Source organism: Peromyscus californicus, unplaced genomic scaffold (assembly GCF_007827085.1).
Source record: "Peromyscus californicus insignis strain IS unplaced genomic scaffold, ASM782708v3 Scaffold_10__1_contigs__length_136768540, whole genome shotgun sequence".
Classification (NCBI taxonomy): Eukaryota; Metazoa; Chordata; class Mammalia; order Rodentia; family Cricetidae; genus Peromyscus; species Peromyscus californicus.
This window is the reverse complement of record NW_026294391.1, coordinates 82,482,463-82,503,786: the sequence shown is the minus strand read 5'-3', so window position 1 is coordinate 82,503,786 and position 21,324 is coordinate 82,482,463. Positions and strand designations below refer to the sequence as shown.

At 36.5% G+C, this 21,324-nt stretch overlaps 1 pseudogene; it reads left to right on the top strand.

Annotated features, from left to right (window-relative positions):
• The window catches only part of LOC128117068 (60S acidic ribosomal protein P0-like), a 153,953-nt pseudogene extending 134,874 nt beyond the window's left edge, over nucleotides 1-19,079 (top strand).
• The last annotated feature ends 2,245 nt before the right edge of the window (nucleotides 19,080-21,324 follow it).

Genomic DNA, 21,324 nt, shown 5'->3' with positions numbered 1-21,324 from the left:
TAGGCACATATGTTATTAGTATTTCATGGGTACAGCTTTCATATCATAATTAGGAGACACTATCTCAAAGCAGACTTCCTGGTCCTCTGGCTTTTATTATTTTACTAGGGGCCAAACTCAATGAAAACTAACTCTTGATCTTTCAGTAACTATCAGTTGCCAAGCTCCTGGACTCAGGGTGGAACTTTTCCGTCTTCTTTTCTTCTGTTAGTATTTGGTTGAGCTTGAGTTTATGCAAGTATTGTGAATCCTGATGTGACTGCTATGAGTTAATATGTGCAGCTGTCCTACTGATTCCAGAAGACACTACTTTCAATTGTCCCCAGATTTTATAACTTATACACAAATATTCCACCCAATTTCTACATCTTTGAGTCCTGTCTGTGTGTATTGGGAGGAGTAAAGTTTATATGTTCCCTTTAGGGTTTAGGATTCTGAAGTCTCTTACTCTCTGTACTCTAGCTAATTGTGGGTTACTGTGTTAATTATAATTTAATGCAAATAGATGTTCATCTGATGTGGATAGAAAGACATTAATCTATGGGTATAAAAATAGGTTACTGGGACTCAGTAAATAATAATGAGTATTAATACTATGTAAATTCAGCAGGATAATAGTAACAACTTTTTATAGGGCCTATAACTTTGCTAGCCATAGGTTCTTTGCCTGATAATGGTGTCAGGTATGAATTTCATCTTGTAGATCAGGACTTAAATCTAATCAGAAACTAATTGGTTACTCCCTTGTTGCTCATGAAACTATTAGATTAGTGGGCATGTCTTGGGAGGCCAGTCATTGTTGGAGATCACATGGTTTATTGCTGGAAATTATTCGTTACTACTTCTGTCCTCTGGTAGCTTTCATAGCCCCTTTCAGTACTGTAAAAGCTAGCTATCAGGAATGAAGCATCCAAGTACATACTAGCTTGATGTTGCCATGTGCAATAACTCAAGCATGTGGTGTATTTAGAAACAGGATCTTCTCATCAAGTTCAAGAGGGTAACCAAGAACAATGACAATAACTTTTAGTGTCATTTCTGGCAATAGGCTTTTTGCTTGTTAGCCTCTGATGTCCAGTAGGCTAACTACTGCATTGTCTTGTTACAAGGTAATTCGATTTCACACGCACGCACACACACACACAATACCCACCCACACAACACACACACGAGAGAGAGAGAGAGAGAGAGAGAGAGAGAGAGAGAGAGAGAGAGAGAGACAGAGAGAGAGAGAGAGACAGAGAGAGAGAGAGAGAGAGAGAGAGAGAGAGAGAGAGAGAGAGAGAGAGAGAGAGAGAGAGAGAGAGAGTTTCTATAGTAATAAGTTTCTATGACTTTTCCACTAGGGCTTTAGTGTTATTTATCCCACCCCATACTTCCCTGTCTATCCTATCATCTACTCCATCACCCCAGTTTAACATCCCTGTTTTATCGTTCCATTTAAATTTTTGATACTAGTACACTGTATCCTTCCTCCATTGAGCACTGCTCCCCAATGGCTCCTTAGTAATTTCTAACTTCTATGTATATTCTAAATGAAATATTTTTATCTGAAGGTTCAAAGGTAGCATGTACAGATGAGAGAAAATGTGACATTTGTCATTCTTGGTCAGGGTTAACTCACTTAAAATTATTATTGCCTTCTTTTTCATTTACCTGTGAATTTTATATTTCTTATAGATGAATAATATTTCGTTGTATAACTATATTATCTTTCACTATTCATTCATCAGTTGATGAACATCTAGACTTTTCATTTCTGTAACTGCTGTGAATAATGTAGCAGTGACTTTGGATGAGCAAGTGTCTTTAGTGTAGTATGTAGAGTCAGTTGGATATATATACACAAGAGTGGTATAGATGTGTCATGTATTATTTTTATTTTTAGCTTTTTTAGGAACCTCTACACTTATTTCCAAAGTGCCTACACCAGTATATACTCCCACCACCACTGGATAACTGTTCCCATTTTCCCATGTCCATGCCAGAATCTGTCTTTCCTTCATTTTCTTAATCTTAGTCATTCTGACTAGGGTGAGATGAAATCTCAAAGCATTTTTTTTTTAATTTGTGTTTCCTTGATGGCTAAGGAAATATTTCACAACCATTTATATTTCATCTTTTGAGAATACTCTTTTTATTTCTATTATCCATTTTAATTGGGATTGGTTGTTTGTTTTCTTGTTTAATTTTTTGAGTTCTTTACATATTCTAGAAATGATCCCTCTGTCAGACATACAACTGGTAAAGAATGTTCTTATTTTTTTTAGGCTAGAGAGAAACATTTTAGTTTTATGAGGTCGCATGTAATAATTATTGTTCTTAATGCCTGTGGTTTAATAATTTTTGACAATAATATATTTTCAATTATTATCTTTTATGTCTTGCTTATGTAAGTATTGTCTTTGTGGTTATCAAAAGAATATTACAGAAGACAGCCTTCATAGCCCAGTTTTAGTTGGTAACATTTGAATAGTAAACTGTATGTAGAACCTTTTCCAAGTTTGATCCTATTAGTGTAAAATTTTTATTTTGTATTACATAATTCCTGATATATTTGTGATGTTATAACAAAATGTCATCAATTGTGTAATGAGTAACAAAGAAATTAAGCTCTTATATATTTGTAGATTGGAATGTCTAAGATACTATGCATTGGCACAGGTGCTTTTTAATGGCTGTTTTCTCTTGCTAGAATGGAACTTCCTTGCTGTATTCTCACATGGCAGAAGATGAAAGTGCTAAAATATCTTTTAAATTGAAATGCTTTTCTAAGGCTTAATGTCTCATGTGTGAGGGTGAAATCCTCATTATGTAGTCATTAAACAAAACCCAAATCTCATGATACTATTGAATTACAGACTCAGTTTTAAAATTAATATTGGACAGACCACTAACATTCATCAAACTATAGTATATTTCCAATAACAAATTATTGTACTGCAGATTTTAGTTGTTTCTTCTTCCATCTTTTATTATATAGTTAAAAATAACTTTTACACAATTAAAATATCAAAGTATTCTGATTTTTGTCATATTTGCCAGTACCACTGCATTTTATGTTTTCATGAGATTGTCTGGATTCTTAGCATCCTTTAATTTTAGCATGAAAGTCAAATACCTTCAATATTTCCTATAAGATAATTTTTAAAGAAAATTTTACCAGTGGTGGCTATATCTTTATGTCTCCATTTATTAAGTAACACTTTACTGGGTAGGACTTTCTTTATTTTGGAAGATTTTTCTTTATGTAGTTTAAAATATCATTCTACACCCTGGTTGTTTACAAAGCATCTGTTGAGAAATCTGCTCACATTCTCACAGAGTTTCCTTTGCATGTAATGAGTCTTCTTTTATGTTTTAAATTGCAGTAGAATTACAACACTTCTCTTTTCTTCACTCTAGCTACTCTCATATTCCCTCTATTGAACCCTTCTCATGCTCGCTCTACCCCCAAGTTGATAACTTCTTTTACTTTAATTATATTTGTTACATATGTGTACACACAGATGTAAGTATATATGCATATATATATATATATATATATATATATACACACATATACACATATACATGGATATACATGTGTGTATTCTACTGAATCTGTTTTTGTTGGTGATATATAGATGTTTTTTAGGATGAACACTCCCCAATAGACACCAATAAGGGGGCTGCTCCCTGAAGAGACTAGGTTTCCTTCTTCCAGCAGTCTTCAATTGCCTATAGTTCTTTGACTAGGTGTGGGATGCTGAGAAATTCCACAATCCCCACGTCTGCTAACATACCCATTGATATTGCTGTTTTTCTAGTCTCATTATTTCCATCATCTCCAAGAGATCCTGTTTCACAGCAGTTTTGTTTCTATCCTGGGTCTTACAATCTTTCCAGCATCTCTTCCAGGATATTCCCTGAGCCAGTCTCTCTTTTGGGATTTCCCCTGAGCCATAGATGCAGGAGCTGAGATATGAGTGTATCATTTGGAGCTGTGCTCCACACAATCTGTTGATCTGTGCATAGTGTCCTGTTGTGTTTTTTGTAATGGTCTCCATTTGTTGAAAAGAGAAGCTTCTTCGATGAGAGGCGGTAGCTATATTTATTTGTGGGTATAAGGATAAGAATTAGAATGTACTAAAGAATTATGCTCATCTAACAAAGTGGTGGTAATAAATAATTTTCTAAGGTCTGTGACCTCATTACCTTCTGGAAGTTGTTCAGGTTTGCAGTACCAGGCAGGATTTCCCTCCAGTTGAGTGGTCCTTAAGTCCAATTAGATTGATTTTGCTTGCTGCCGACATGTGAGTGCCATTTATTACACCTCTATAGATATCTTGCTATGCTGGTAATTGTCATGGTTTATAGGTATTGCAGCTGTATAGGACTGTTTATTTGTTTCCCTCCCTTGGCAGCATGCATAGTATTTTCTGGAACCATGAAAGCTAGGCCACAGGAAAGAGGCTTTTGGGTCAGATCTAGTTCCTGTAGCTAGAGTTTTCCTGCCTGGCCCACAGTCAGGACAAATGTTTCTTACCCGCCAGTCCCACAGCCGCTCAGATCCAACCAAGTAAACACACAGAGACTTATATTGCTTACAAGCTGTATGGCTGTGGCAGGCTTCTTGCTAACTGTTCTTATATCTTAAATTAACCCATTTCTATTACTCTATAAGTTGCCACGTGGCTCGTGACTTAACGGTATCTTAACATGTTTCTTCTCATCATGGCGGCTGGCAGCATCTCTCTGCCTCAGCCTTCCACTTCTCAGAATTGTCTTCTCTGATTGTCCTGCCTGTACTTCCTGCCTGGCTACTGGCCAATCAGCATTTTATTTATACAGAGTTATATCCACAGCAAGTTCCAGTCATCTGAGTTATTTCTTCCTAATTGTATGGTGACTTCTGCAATAGACACCCACCCTCAACCCCTGAGGAACATCCCAGGGCTATATATATAATCTATATTGTTTTGTGAGTGACTTGGACTACCTTGAATGACCAACTCTTTGAAAGGAAATTTCTTGTGTCTGGTACTGACACAAGTGTTTGTTAGCCTATGTCTCTTGTGGGAAGCATCAGCTCAAATGGCTTAACTTCCTTAAAGATCATATATGTACATGTGTTTTTTCCAAAAGTTTAATCTTTTTTGGACTCTGACAATTTGATTATATAGCTTACCTTTGAGCAATAGAGGTTTGAAATACAAAGTTACATAAATACATAAATTACATTTTTTTGAGATTTACAACAATTTAATAAAACCACCATGTACTTTAGAAATAAAACTTGGGGAAAAATTAGATATCATAAATTCTTAAAACACATGCATAATTATTTTGTCATTTACTACCATAAAATAGGAAATATGAAAAGCTAATACTTATCAATATTTACACATTATGCTCATGCCAGTCACAGTAAAGACATATACAAACATAAGTATATAAGTATTATATCATAACTGCATAAAATATCTCAGCCTCCTGTTGCTATTATAGTATATAAAAGTACTGTTAGTATTTACTTAATACATTAATACTAATCACCTCTATATGAACAGTTTGTCTCTCCAGTAAATTACATATCACACAGTGAAAAGTAATCATTTGCAGCTGTCATACTTCACCTGGCACATGAAATATGTGTTAATTTGCTGTTAATATTAATGATAAGGCTTCTGGACAACAGCAGAATATCAGCAAACATTTTAAGAAATCAAAACAGAGGAATTGTTGACTGAGGTTTATGCTTCCAAAGCCTCCCACTGTCCAAGTTCAATTGTGATATGCATTAGAGTATTCTTTGGGTTGATTTCATTTGGAATCTGTACTGGCTAGTTTTATGTGACTTTGACACAAGCTAGAGTCATCAGAGAGGAAGGAGCTTCAATTAAAGAAATGCCTACATGAGATCCAGAAGTAAGACATTTTCTTAATTAGTGATCAATGGGGAAGGGTCCAGTCCATTTTGGTTGGAGCCACCCTGGGCTGGTATTCCTGTGTTCTATAAGAAAGCAGGCTGAGCAAACCATGAAGAGCAAGCCAGTAAGAAGCACCCCTTCATGGCCTCTGAATTAGCTCCTGCCATGTTTGAGTTCCTGTCCTGGTTTACTTTAAGTGTAATAAACCTGCCCACCTCTGCTTGCTTTTGGCTATAGTGTTTCATTGCAGCAATAGAAACCTGAACTAAGATAGAGTCCTTTGGATTTTTATGGTTGTATCTCTCTTAATATTTGAGATGTCTTTAGAAACATAGAACTTTAAATGCATTTTCTTCCCCTTCTTCCTTACTCCTTAAATTCTAATAATTCAATTTTTAAACCTAGTATTGCCTCATAGGGCTTTTATGCATACTTATCCTCTTTTAATTATCGTTCTTCTTTTTTTCTGATATCTACCTAATTTCTTTTTTTTTTTTATTTTGCAATACAATTCAGTTCTACATATCAGCCACGGATTCCCTTGTTCTCCCCCCTCCCGCCCCCCTCACATTTCCCCCAGCCCACCCCCCATTCCCACCTCCTCCAGGACAAAGCCTTCCCCACAGACTGAGTTCAACCTGGTAGACTCAGTCCAGGCAGGTCTAGTCCCCTCCTCCCAGGCCGAGCCAAGCGATCTTGCATAGGCCCCAGGTTTCAAACAGCCAGCTCATGCAATGAGCACAGGACCCGGTCCCACTGCCTGGATGCCTCCCAAACAGATCAAGCCAATCAACTGTCTCACCCATTCAGAGGACCTGATCCAGTGGGGACCCCTCAGCCATTGGTTCATAGTTCATGTGTTTCCATTCATTTGGCTATTTGTCCCTGTGCTTTATCCAACCTTGGTCTCAACAATTCTCGCTCATATAAACCCTCCTCATTCTCGCTAATTGGACTCCCAGAGATCCACCCAGGGCCTAGTCATGGATCTCTGAATCCAGATCCCTCAGTAGTTGGATGAGGTTTCTAGCACGACTATTAGGGTGTTTGGCCATCCCATCACCAGAGTAGGTCAGTTCGGGCTGTCTCTCGACCATTGCCAGCAGTCTGTTGTGGGGGTATCTTTGTGGATTTCTGTGGGCCTCTCTAGCACTTTGCTTCTTCCTATTCTCATGTGGTCTTCATTTACCATGGTCTCCTATTCCTTGTTCTCCCTCTCTGTTGTTGATCCAGCTGGGATCTCCCCCTCCCCCAAGCTCTCTTTCCCTCGACCCTTGCCTTTCACTACCCCCACTCATGTCCAGGCTGTTCATGTAGATCTCATTCCATTTCTCTGTCATTGGGCGATCCCCGTGTCTTTCTTGGGGTCCTGTTTTCCAGGTAGCCTCCCTGGTGATGTGAGTAGCAGACAAGTCAGCCTTGTTCCACATCTAGTATCCTGCTATGAGTGAGTACATACCATGTTTGTCTTTCTGAGTCTGGGTTACCTCACTCAGGATGATTTTTTCTAGATCCATCCATTTGTCTGCAAACCTCATGATGTCATTGTTTTTCTCTGCTGAGTAGTATTCCATTGTGTATATGTACCACATTTTGTTTATCCATTCTTCAGTTGAAGGGCATCTAGGTTGTTTCCATGTTCTGGCTATTACAAACAATGCTGATATGAACATAGCTGAACAAGTGCTCTTGTGGTGTGGTTGAGCATTCCTTGGGTATATGCCCAAGAGTATATCTACGTAATTTCTTATTTCTAAGAGTAGAATTCACCATCAAGGATGTTGCTGAAGCTCTTTGACATGTTTACTTTTCTATTATTTTGTTCTTCAGCTCCAGGGATTTAATTTGGTTCAAGGTTTGGATTCATAGTACTTTAATAAACTTTTCTTTTTGTCAATGTATGTCTTCTTTGATTTTGTTTATTCTTCTATTTAGGTGCTTTCATTAAGCTTCTTTACGGTGTTTATTTAATTCTTTTTAAAGCAATGCATGAATTTCCACTTCTTTGGAGATGGTTCCTAGAGCTTTAATAGCTAGTAAAGTTTTTGATGGTGTCATGTTTATCTTATTGTTACTCTTGTAACATTGCATTAGGTTCAGAGGATTTGAAGGAGTAATATACATCTATCTCTCTATCTTTACAGATGAGGTTTGGCAGTTGGTATCTAAATTGTTTGGATATTTCCAATTTCATAGTTAAGTTTTTTTTGTACTTAATTCATGTGTCTGTTTCTAGGTATATAGTGAAAACTATGTTTTTCAGGTTCTTTATGGGTGCTCAAACAAGTTCACAACCTCACTTTTCACTAAGAAGGTAGTGACAACCTCTAGGAACTTGGTCATTTGGCCTGGTGCTGGGACAGGTGCCTGCCTTAGGGTATGCAGATGGTAGATTACTTAAGTGCTTCAATAATAGCTATGACATTCAGGAGATTCCTGAGTGGGTTTTTCAGCTTCTCTGTCTCCTGGTGGATTCTAGGTGCACACAACTCACCTTAGACTATAGTTAAGTTTAGGAACTGTTCCCCAGGTATACCTTCAAGATCACACCTAGGACTATAGTCTTCACCATGTCTCCAGATCTATGGTCAGCTGTCTTTCACTGGGTTACTATGTGATTAGGAATATTCCTGGACTGTGATTTAGTGGTAATGGCCCAGAACACGAGGATCCTTCAAGATCTACATTTACAAATTACTTGAGTGTCCACACTCAGTGACAAGAAGAAGCATACTTCTCTCAAAACCAATGGAATGGCAGATATGTTGTTAGAATGATGTTGAGAGTGGCTGAAGACAACTCATAGGGCTATTTCATGACCAAGGACAGCAGGCTTGCCTTTCAAGGATACAGATGAGTGTCTTTCTCTCTAAGTCCTTGGACAAAGAAGACTACACCCACACTTTAGTTGGGAGGAGCTGGAACATAATTATATAGTTTCCTCTGGATCTGTAGGCATTGTTTAACAGGCCTGCATTTATGTGCACATGTGAGCATGTCTCCTGTGGAGTTCCTGGATAAGCAGTACTTCTCTTATATAAGAGGAAAATAGTCCAGAGCCAGATCAAAAACCATGTCAGAACACACAATGGGTCTGTTACCTGAAGTTTAGTGGTTTTGTTCTCTCCTGGGTCTCTTGTTTGATGGTGCTAGTTTTTGTATTACAGTCAAATGGTACTATAGCCAATTCCTTGGAGGTACAGGCATGATTCCAGCCTTATTGGAATCTGTCAGCATTTTGAACCTCCTACCTGGATTCCAAAGTTCTGCAAAGTCTGATTTTTGTCAATGATAAATGCCAAATTATTGTCACTGTAGGAGGATAACAGCAGGGGACCCACTGTTCTATCATCTTGCTTTACCACATTGTCTTGTTTACTGTTCTTTTTTTATATTTTGTTTTTTAGTATTTCTTTACTGATTTTAATAGCATAATCTAAGTATGATAGTGTGTGTCCTTTGTATTCCATCCTTTTAAATTTATATGTGGAATAAACAAAAGAAAAACTTATCTGGCTTTGATTATGATTACATCAGAGAAGTAGATGAACTTTACTATTGAACATAATTTTTAAATGCTGAAATTTTCTGTTTATAATAGTCTATTTATCCACATTTTTGTATTTGAATCATTTTCTGATTTTTTGTTTTCAGTTTCCAATTAATATAAATATTTTATAAAATATATTCCTAATTACAAATCATTTTATTTTTTATATGTAATAATGTATACTTTCACATTTTAATATTTGTTGCTATTAATATAAGTAGATTTTATTTTTCTATATTGATGTTTTTCTTATAATATTGCTGAATTCATTTAAGTTGCCTTTAGTCAGTTCTTTGAGATCTTTTTCTATTTAAATAATTTCTATTATCTATTTCCATAGCTGATAATGTCATGCTAGTGGTCAATGGAAGAAGTGAAAATATACATTATTATATTATTCTAAACTTTAGGGAGAATATGCATTCTTTCAGTGTATGATATTTGCTATAAACTTTTATCCAATGCACTTTCTCATCATAATAAAGACATCCAATTTTCACTTTGGTTAGTAATTTTTCTTTAATTACAACTGGGCACTGAATCATGCCAAATGAATTAAATCATACCAAATGTTTCTTATGTAGCCATTGGGGTGAATATATGTTTTTAATTTAACATCAGAAATTCAATATATTTTTTTAGATTGTTGTCCTGTGAATACCATTTAATCATGAAGTTTTATCCTTGTGATATATAGTTATGACTCAATTTTCCAAAACAGTTTTATAAGTTAAGCCATATATGTAAGATATTCAAATGTATTTTACTATATTAATTCTTTACTGGCTTTAATATTGAAATGATGGGTTCAGAAATGCTTCTGGCTTTTGTACCTCTTGGAAAATAATCTGTAGGATTGCAATTATTTCCTTTAGTGTTTGGTAAGATCCATTACTGAAGCTATTTGGACCTGCAAATTTCTATGAAGTTTTTCCATTGTCAGTAATTTCAAATAAATTCAAATTTCAAATAAAGAATTGTTTACTTATTTTACTGTTTTTAATAGATATTTTTTATTTTATAATTAATTTAATTTTACATATCAGCCACAGATTCCCCTGTCCTCCCTCCTCCCACTCCCCAGCCTTCCCGCACAATCCCCCCCCATTTCCACCTCCTCCAAGGCAAGGTCTCCCCTGGGGAGTCAGCCCAGCCTGGTAGATTCAGCTGAGGCAGGTCCAGTCCCCTCCTCCCTACACCAAGGCTGAGCAAAGTCTTTCAGCATAGGCATTAGGTTCCAAAAAGGCAGCTCATGGACCAAGGACAGGTCCTGGTCCCAGTGCCTGGGGGCCTCCTAAACAGTTCAGGCTCATCAACTGTCTCACTTATCCAGAGGTCTGGGTTCAGTTTCATGTGGGCTCCTCAGCTATTGGTTCACAGTTCATATGTTTCCACTAGTTTGGCTATTTGTTCCTGTTCTTTTTCCAATCATGGTCTTGATATCTCTTGCTCATAGCATCCCTCCTCTCCCTCTCCGGTTGGACTCCTGGAGCTCCACCTGGGGTTTGGCCGTGGATCTCTGCATCTGCTTCCACCAGTCACTAGATGAGGATTCTATCATGACAGTTAGGGTGTTCAGCCATCTGATCACCAGAGTAGGTCATTTCAGGTACTCTCTCAACCATTTCCAGTAGTCTATAGTGGAGGTATCTGTGGATTTCTGGGGACCTCTCTAGCACTCTGCTTCTTCCTATTCCCATGGGGTCTTCATTTATCATGGTGTCTCTTTCCTTGTTCTCCCACTCTGTTCCTGATCCAGCTGGGACCTCCCGTTCCCCTAAGCTTGCTTTTTCCTGACCCTGGCCCTCCATTACCCCCCCACCCCCAGTTTGCTTGTGTAGATCTCATCCATTTCTCTGTCGCTGGGCAATCCCTGTGTCTTTCTTAGGGTCCTCTTTACTAGGTAGCCTCCCTGGAGCTGTGAGTAACAGTCTGGTTATCCTTTGCTTTACATCTAGTATCCACTTATGAGTGAGTACATACCATGTTTGTCTTTCTGAGTCTGGGTTATCTCACTCAGGATGATATTTTCTAGTTCTATCCATTTGCCTGCAAATTTCACGATGTCATTGTTTTTCTCTGCTGAATAGTACTCCATTGTGTGTATGTACCACATTTTATTTATCCATTCTTCAGTTGAAGGACATCTAGATTGTTTCCAGGTTCTGGTTGTTATAAATAATGCTGCTATGAACATAGTTGAACATGTGTCCTTGTGGTATGATTGAGCATTCCTTGGGTATATGCCCAAGAGTGGTATAACTGGGTCTTGAGGAAGGTTGATTCCCAATTTTCTAAGAAAGTGCCATATTGTTTTCCAAAGTGGCTGTACAAGTATGCATTCCCACCAACAGTGTAGGAGTGTTCCCCTTGCTCCACATCCTCTTCAACATAAGTTGTCTTCAGTGTTTTTGATCTTAGCCATTCTGACAGGTGTAAGATGGTATCTCAGAGTTCTTTTGATTTGCATTTCCCTGATGATTAAGTATGCTGAGCAATTCCTTAAATGTCTTTCAGCCGTTTGAGCTTCTGTTGAGAATTCTCTGTTTAGCTCTATAGGCCATTTTTTAAATTGGACTGTTAGATATTTTGATGTCTAATTTCTTGAGTTCTTTATATATTGTAGATATCAGCCCTCTGTTAGATGTGGGGTTGGTGAAGATCTTTTCCCATTCTGTAGGCTGTCATTTTGTCTTATTGACTGTGTCCTTTGCCCTACAAAAGCTTCTCAGTGTCAAGAGGTCCCATATTAATTGTTTCTCTCAGTGCCTGTGCTACTGTTTATGGGGGTTTCCTAGTGTAACTTTCAAGGTCAGTAAGCCATTTGTTCATCTTTTAATTTGTTATGATGACATTTCCATGACATTCTTATAGTCTACATGATATGTATTGAAGCATCATAGATACATGTTTGTCATGAGACATTGTACTCCATATCTGGCACTCAAAATCTATATGATGTCCTTTGCTTTTCCTTACATTTTGAATATTGTAAAAGTGCTAATATGAACATTGATGTGCTTATATATGTTTGACTCTTTCAAGTTTTCTGTGTACAATTTTGTTTGGCTTGTAGGTTAGTGTTTTTTAAACTTTATTCTTTTGATATTGCTGTAAATTCAATTATTTTATCGATTTTAAGTTTTGATCAATGATTGCTAAAGCATATTAAGAGTACTTAGTCTGTTTATTGATTGTGTAATCTGAGATATTTATAATAACATGGCTGTTTTGGAATTAGCTTTGTCATTGTTGTTTTCATTTAGGATCATTTCATCACAGATCAGAGATCATTTTATTTTCTTTATTTGTGTAGTTGTTATCACTAAAATCTCATTACTAGGTTGAGTGTAAGTGGAAAAACCAGGCATCTTTCTTTTCCTTGATATCTGAATGGAAGATGGAAATCTTTCACCATGATGATAGCAGGAGGGACTATAAGCAAGATCTACAGAAAGTAGATATAATCTTTTACTTTATTTATATGTGGTTTTGTATGGTAAAGGTGTTAGATGTTGTGAAATTCTTTTCCTGTATTGACTAAAATGATCATGTATTTCATTATTCTTCATTCAAGTAATGTAGCACATTCTATTGATTGATTTCCCATATATCAATGCAGACTAGCATTCTATTGGGGTTTAAATGTGAACTATCCTCCAAAGGATTGTTTCTTTGAAACTTGACGCCAAGCTGGATGAGGGCCCTACTGGAAGGACGTAGCTTACTGTGAGTAGACCTCTAGTTTTTATAGCCCATCCCTACTTACTGTTCATTTTCTGTTGTGTGATTTTTGCCACAATGTATCTGGTCATCTTACATTTCTGCTGTCATGCTTTCTCCACAACAATGAATTGTTTCTATTCTTGAACTGTGAGCCAGAATCAATTAAGTTGCTTATTATTGTCAAATATTAGGTCAAAACAATGAGAAATATAAATTAGATGTATTCCAAATAAAAATTCTAATGATTATAACTTAACAATACTTTTAGTCTATTTAGTATACAATCTCATTCAGTTTATTAATGTATTGCTTAAATTTTTTACATAAATCTTTATAAGACATATTGGCTTACTGATTGTTTTCTGTTTTATTCATTAAATTTGCTTTTTGGCAGTTTCATATATGCATATAATGCATTCTTTTTATTCTCAAATATACCCACTTTTATCTTCCTCTAATCTCTGACACTTCCCCCTTCTCTCTATGTGTCCCTTTCCCACATTCATATCTTCTTCTTTTGTGACCCCTTGATTTAATCAGGCTTGTCTTTTTGGTCACAGTTTCTCAATTATCCATTGGACTTGGGTGGGCTCATCACTTGGGACACACCAAAAGACAAGTACTGTCACTCCTCAAGAATCAATCAGTAGCCAACTGTGCTGAATAATCTAATGGCAACTTGAAACAAGCTAGAGTCTTCTGAATAGAGGAATCCTCAATTGATAAAAATGATGACTCCATAAGATCTAGCTGTAGGACATTTTCTGAATTAGTAATTGATGGGGGAGGAAAAGTCCATTTTGAGTGGCACCATCCCTTGGCTGGTGTCCAGATTCTATAACTTATCAGGCTGACCAAGCAGTAGTGAGCAAGCTAGTAAGCAGTGCCCATCCATGGACTCTGCGTCAGCTCCTACCTCCAGAATACTGCTGTGTTTGAGTTTCTGCTCTGACTTTCTTCAACAATGGACTGTGGTGTGGAAGTGTAAGACAAACAAACCCTTTCCTCCCCTACTTGCTTTTGGCCATGGTGTTTCATAATAACAATAGTAACCCTAATAAAGACACCAACTGTTCAGCTGTAAAGAGTAGGGCCCCATGAGATAAAATGATGACTCCATAAAATCCAGCTCTAGGACATTTTCTGAATTAGTAATTGATGGGGGAGGAAAGGTCCATTTTAATGGCATGATCCATGAATAGTTCTTGGCATGCCCAGGCTTATACATGCCCAGTGCAGGCAACACAGCTACTGTGAGATCATATTTGCAATGACTGTGTACTGCCCATAAGGTAGGATTGTACTGCCCTTTTTCCTATCTTCCAGCTCTTACATTGTATAACTAGCATAAGAATGAACACTCGAATATCACTTATTTTGTCTCTCTCTGACTGTCTTAATTTGTTAGGGCTACCAGATCCAAGTGCTACAAAATAGTTGGCTTAAGCATTATAAAGCTGTTTTGTTAGGGTTCTTAAGCATGAAACTCTGAGATAAGTTTGAGCATATGAACTTGCTGAAGTATCTTTCCTCTACTTATCCATGGTTGTCTTCTGTATCTCTTTTTATAAGATCTTCCCTCATTTAGATGCCTGTCTGGTGTCTCTTTGTTTGCTATAATATTTTAAAGTATATAAACCAGATTGGAATAAGGATATCCCAGTTAGCCTATTTTTAACTTAATTATCATTTTAAATTATTCACTTGAATTGATTTTTTAAAAATGTTCCTCCTCCATATGTAGCCCCATTCTGAGGTATTCAGAGTTAGGAATTCAATAAGTGAGTTTTTGAAGAATACAATTAGTTCTACAACAAATCTGCTCTCTTAAGCCCAAAATTCATGTCAATCTCACATCCAAAACACATTCATCCCCTTTGTCCAACAACCAGATAATTTAGCCTGCTCTAAAAAACTAATTGTTAAATCTTATTGAAATATCATATTTCCTGACTGTGGATGTAGCATGACATATAATGATGGTATGATTTGTTTACAATAGGCATTCCAATTCAAAAATAGATAAAGTTACTAGCTCCAAGCAAGCCCAAAAGAAGGATGGGCTATCTTACAACATTTTAAGGCTCTAGAGTTATCATCTTTGTCTTGATGTTCCATAGTATGAGCATAACTTGGTGGCAGCCTTACTATTACTGTGGTATTGGTCTGTCTTGTAGGTTCTTGTATGTAGACAAAATAATTTAAAATGAGACACAGGAAGAAATCTAAAGACAGTAAATTAAAACTCAGAAATCAGTCAAAATTTTCAAGTGAGTGTTTACAAGCAACTCCAGCAAGAGAAGAGCTTTTGTGTTATTTAGCTCCATCTCTAATCAAAGGGATAGTCATTCCTTCCATTTTCATAATGTTTTCAAGTGTAGCATGTGCCTTTACATCTTTGGCCTCCAGGGTTGTCATCTTTATGAATGAAACTGGATTTTTCTCATCACAAGAAACTTGTTTGAGCAAGGAAAAAACCTGCTGTCCATATCAAATTGACATTATCACCCACTGGCCAAGCCACTTGGTTATTACGATCATTAACCATGTTATTTGTGTCAGAGAATGTCAACAGGTTGGGATTCATGTGATATGTGGGTGCCTGAAACTGGGGGGAAGCTGATATCTACAATCAGAAAAAAACTATAATTTTGAGAAGAAGACAAAGCTATTACATAAGTCCCTGGTGGCAATTGAGAAGCAGATGGCTGCAAATGCTTCCTTTCATTTTCTTCCTGTAGACTATCTTCTGTCATTACCATTCTTCTGGAGTTGTGACCCTGCTCTCAATGTCCTATAGAATAATGCTACCACCAGAGACCCTGAGTGATGGCCTCTTCTTTGAAACTATTTTTTCATAGCATGACTCACTGAAATGAAAATTGAAAAGGAGATACCTGTCTCCATCTACACCTGTACCTTGGGAACCTGTAATAGTAGTAGCAGCTTGTTAAATCAATGAATTGGCTTTGGGGTCATTTTTTTTTCTTTTGCTTGGAGAATAATACATTGTTACAGCTAGTTACACCCATTGTTTATTAATTAGTATTCCAGAAAGGGATACTACATCCAAAACAACTGTGAATCCAGAAAGGGGGATACTATATCTTAAAAATATGTCAGGCATCCTTTGTACACTGCAATGGGAATATGCTATAAATGTTGTGGGATACAGTGTCCTTTTTTAGCTTTACTAGTTGTAATTTATTTGACTTCTCTGTAGTTGGTGCCTTGGAAAGCCTGGTGTTTCATTGTTTAAATAGTTCTACCTCCCCTTCTTCGTGTCTACATCTCTATTCTCATTAGTGTACTCATCATCCTAGGGGAGTCTCTCTCTAAATGTTCTGTCCCTATGGTAAGACTCTGACTAATTTTGAAGATTTTATCTTAATAGTGCTACAAGATATTACAATGACCACCTAAATCTTGATGTCTGCAAAACTACAATCATGGTAAGATCCATGCTTCAGCTCATTTCAGTCATGGCTAGAGTAGCCATAGAGTACTTCACTACAAAGAATGGAGACAGTAGCCTCAGGTGAGCTCAGCAGTGATGCCATAGAGAGCACACCAGAGTTTTTCTAAGTAACTTTGCCCTTAGAGGCATCTGGTTCTCTGAAATTTGAGATGTCATTCTCCCAACAGTTAAGGTTTTAGGAGTGTTTACAATGGAAGTCTATTTCATGCTTCCAAATTCTGGATAACTCAAAGAATTACACAACAAAACAGACATTTGTCTATAGCACATCAGGTTAGTAGAGGTCTCCTAGAATAGGAGGTGTTTCTTCCTCATTTATTGTTTGGAATCTAATTGTTTTGGGTATTAATTCCCTAAATATTCAATATAATTCACCAGTGATACCACCTATTCTTGAATGTTTCTTTGTTCTGGAGAGTTTTTGTTTTAACTGGTTAAGTCTCCTTACTACTTTGTGAAAATTTCTACTTCCAATTCTTCCATAATTCTTCCTTGATGAGTTGTGAGTTCTTAAGAATGTATCTATCTTGCCTAGTTACACAAATTAATGTGTACAAGTCTTTATTTATCTCATATTCTTAATGCTATAAAATAAATAGAAATGTAATAATTTTCACTTATTATATTTCACCTACATCTTTGTTTCTTATTTAATCAACCTATGATTTGTCGATTTTAGCAAACATTTTTAAAAATTAACTGTGTTGTTTTCTCCTTTGCTTGGCCATTCCCCATTTTTCTTTCAAATATATTCGAATATTGTTATTAGCTTCTCTTAGGAAACTTTGAGTTTAGATTTTTTTCTTTATTTCTCATTCTTAAGCACAGAATACGGTTTTAATTTTATAATATCACATTTATGTTGACATAAATTTCCACAATGCTTAATAATTCTCAATATATCTTCACTGCATTCTATAAGTTTTGAACCATTGTAAATTCAGTTTCATTTTTAATAATATTTTTAAATTTCTCACAGATCTCTTTCTCAGTGAATTTGTTGTTCACAAGTATAATAATCAGCTTCCATGTATACAAATTTTCCACTGTACTTTTGCTGTAACTTTCTAATTGACATATTATGTTTAGAAAAGATGTCTTGTGTTATAACAATTTATTAAATCTGTTTTTAGTCTATATAAGAAAAATTTTCCTGGTTGAGGTAAGAAAAATGTATATTTAAGTAGTTTTTGTTTTTAAGATTGTTTACACAATATTTTGATCATATTGTCTCCCCTTCCCAACTCCTCCTTACCAATTCAACTTCATGTTCTTTTTCTCTCTTAAACTACGACCAATCCAAACCAACAAAATGCACCACAACAAATACAACACAACAATAAAACCAAAACAAACACAACTTCCCTTGCATGCACACACCCACAAAAAAAGTAAAATAAAAATTAAAAAAAAATATATGACATGTAGTCTGTTTCATGTTGACCAAGTATTCCTGAGCATGAGGTATTGCCTGGAATGGAGTGTGTTTGATATACCAATGTCAGTCCAATGAAGAAAATTTGTTTTCCCTTTCCTGGTTGCTATCAATTGCAAATAATTTATTTGTTTGCAGTTGGACTTTCTGGAGTATTCTGTGAATGTCTTTTTAGTACTGTTTTATCTACAGTGTTCATCTTTTATATTCCTTAATTGATCTTCCTAATTGCCATTTTCCCAAGTTAGGTCACTGTGTCAGTGCTGAACACTGGTCTGGAGATTGAGAAGACTTCTTTCTTTTTTTTTTTTCTTTTTGGTTTTTCGAGACAGGGTTTCTCTGTGTAGCTTTTCACCTTTCCTGGAACTCACTTGGTAGTCCAGGCTGGCCTCGAACTCACAGAGATCCGCCTGCCTCTGCCTGCTGAGTGCTGGGACTAAAGGCGTGCGCCACCACCGCCTGGCAAGAAGACTTCTTTCTTGCAGGCTTTAGACATCACCACTAAAATTTCTGTGGGTACCAATGAAATTCTGAGTGATGTGCAGCTGACAAAAATTGGAGACAAGGTGAGAGTCACAAAGCTACACAGATGAACAAGGTGAACATTTCCCCTTTCTCCTTTGGGCTGATCATCCAACAGATGTTTGATAATGACAGCATTTACAACCTGGAAGTGTTTGACATCATAGAGCTGACTCTGCACTCACTTCCTGCAGGGTGTCTGAAATGTTGCCAGTGTTCTCCTACAGATTGATTACCTGATTGGTGCCTCAGTATCATACTCTATCATCAATGGATACAGTCTGGCTTTGTGTGTGGAGACTGAGTATACTTTCCTACATGCTGAAGAGCTCAAGGCCTTCTTAGATCATCCATTTGAACTTAATGGCTGTTGTTCTTGAGGTTGAAGCCCCAGCCATGACTGAAGCAAAGGAAAGTTTGGAAAAATCAGACAAGGTTATGGGATTTGGTCTTTGACTAATCCCCTGAAAACAACCAACTGAGCCAAATTAATTTGAGAAACATGGCATAGAGGCTTCTCACTTCCTTTTTTTTTTTTTTTAAAAAAAAAAGCTATTTCCATCAGTTCACATTCAAAGGAATTGATAGACAGATGCCCTATTCATTTTTACTTGCATCAAAACAATACCAGAAACATGAATTCTCAAAGGTATAGTCAAACTGCACTAGGGAAAATTTATGTTTGCCATTTTGTAATGTTTTCTATCAATCTTAGATTTTTTCCCTCATTTTATCTCTTGCTAACTTCATGTTTGCTTGACTTTGTGATCTGCTATATAATGATTTATTTCTGCCTTCTTTTTTAAGTGTAGTATATAGATTGCTTTTCTGATTTCCAGTAGAATCACAAATAACATCTTAAATTACTATAATCTATTTTAAGAGGATATAGTTCAATGTACATATAGAACTCTTTGAATTCCAGGAGTCTTTCTAATATTGGTGGCATGAATTCCATCTTTATATTTTTTAAATCATTTTCATATTTTAATAGTTATTTTATGAATTTGTTTTTAAGTATTATAGGAAGAGAGTGGAGTTATAAATGAATAGTATGGTACTATTAGTTTCCATATATATATAAGTGTATTTAGCTTTATTGTAAACCATTGTATTTTTATGTGATTTGAGTCACTATATTGTTTTATTTAAACTTGACTTGAAATATTCCTTTTAGCATTTCTCTAAGATTGTCTAGTGGTAATTAACTCAATTATTTTTGTTACCATTAATATTTTAATTTATTCTTTTTAGAGTAGTTTTGTTTGATATACAGTATTTAGTGAGCATTTTTCTTGTTATTTTATATATTTATCTAAATTTCTTCTGACTTCTAAAGTTTCTACAGATAAATTTTTTGATATTATAAACATGGATTCCAAGGGTTGAGGGATGGAACTTGGGTCATATTGATTGAAAAGCAAGTCCTTCTTACCCACTGAACCACCTTTGTGACCATGTATTCTGGAGTTTTAAAACAGACAATAGAAATAAGTAAAACAATTAAATTCCCTGGGAAGTACAAAGATACATGAGAAATTCATAAATAAATTTTATTCTACTGGCTTAATAGAAGAAATTAAGAACTCCAGTGTTTTTTATGTATTATATTCTCCTGCATGAAACAGAGTGCTGAGCAAAGCAAGTAAATAGAATCCAAAACACCTTATGCTTTTTAATGTGTTTTAATGGATGTTCTCTTGGATACCAAAGCTATCCAACTATTTTCTAAAGTTATTTTATTCTCTCCCAAAGGTAAATGTAGGAATTAGGGACAGGAGTTCTTTAGTTTGTCATCTGTCATAATAATTTCTCCATTATTATGTTAGAGTAATTTTTATCTATATTAATATTGTTTTTACTCTAAAATCAACTTTTACTGGTATTATAAAGTTTTTCAATGGTTTTGTTAAATTCACTTCCCAATTTCTGACTATCATGAATTTTAGAATGTGACCTTCTTTACAAATGAGGTCTATTCAAATACAACCAGTCTACTATTCTTTTTAAAGAATATTGGATTTAGAATTATCCAAGTCTGAGGACTGATGTTCTTATAAGAATATCAGATAGCACCACACCTCTGGTGGACCTGAAACGTAGCTAACACCCTCCCCCACCCACTTCCTTTCCTATGTCTGCCTAGCTTAACCCAAAGTGCCCCAACAGAAGTGTCCTATTCCATTAGAGGCCAGTATCCTGAACCAAAGGTAAGACAGGCCTCCACAGTGCCAGTGTGTACCCAGCCTCCCCTCCTCTCCTTGCCACCATAACCAAGCCCACACATCTGAAGGAAGCCTACTATTCTACCAGAATCCAGCCGGTATCCCAAACCTCAGGAAAAACTGCCCCCCACCCCGCCCATCCTCATCTAACTCCAGCTGCTCTTCCTCTCCTCATCACTATATCCTGGTCCACACATCTAGCAGAAGCCTTCCTTCTACAACATCAAAGGTCAGGTCAGAATACTGAAGCCCATAGGCCAGACCAGAATCCTGAATCTTAGAGACCAGGTCAACCTCCCCCTGCCCCCAAAGCAGGCAGAAGCTCCCACTGTACCAGAATGTAGGCCAAGATCCTGAACCCCAGGAGACCCCCCCAGCCAGATCAGAGACCAAGCACAGAGCCAGAACTCCAGTCCCAAACTTATACAACAACCCCTTGCTGGACCAGAGGCCATCTAGGCCATCAGAAGTCCAGC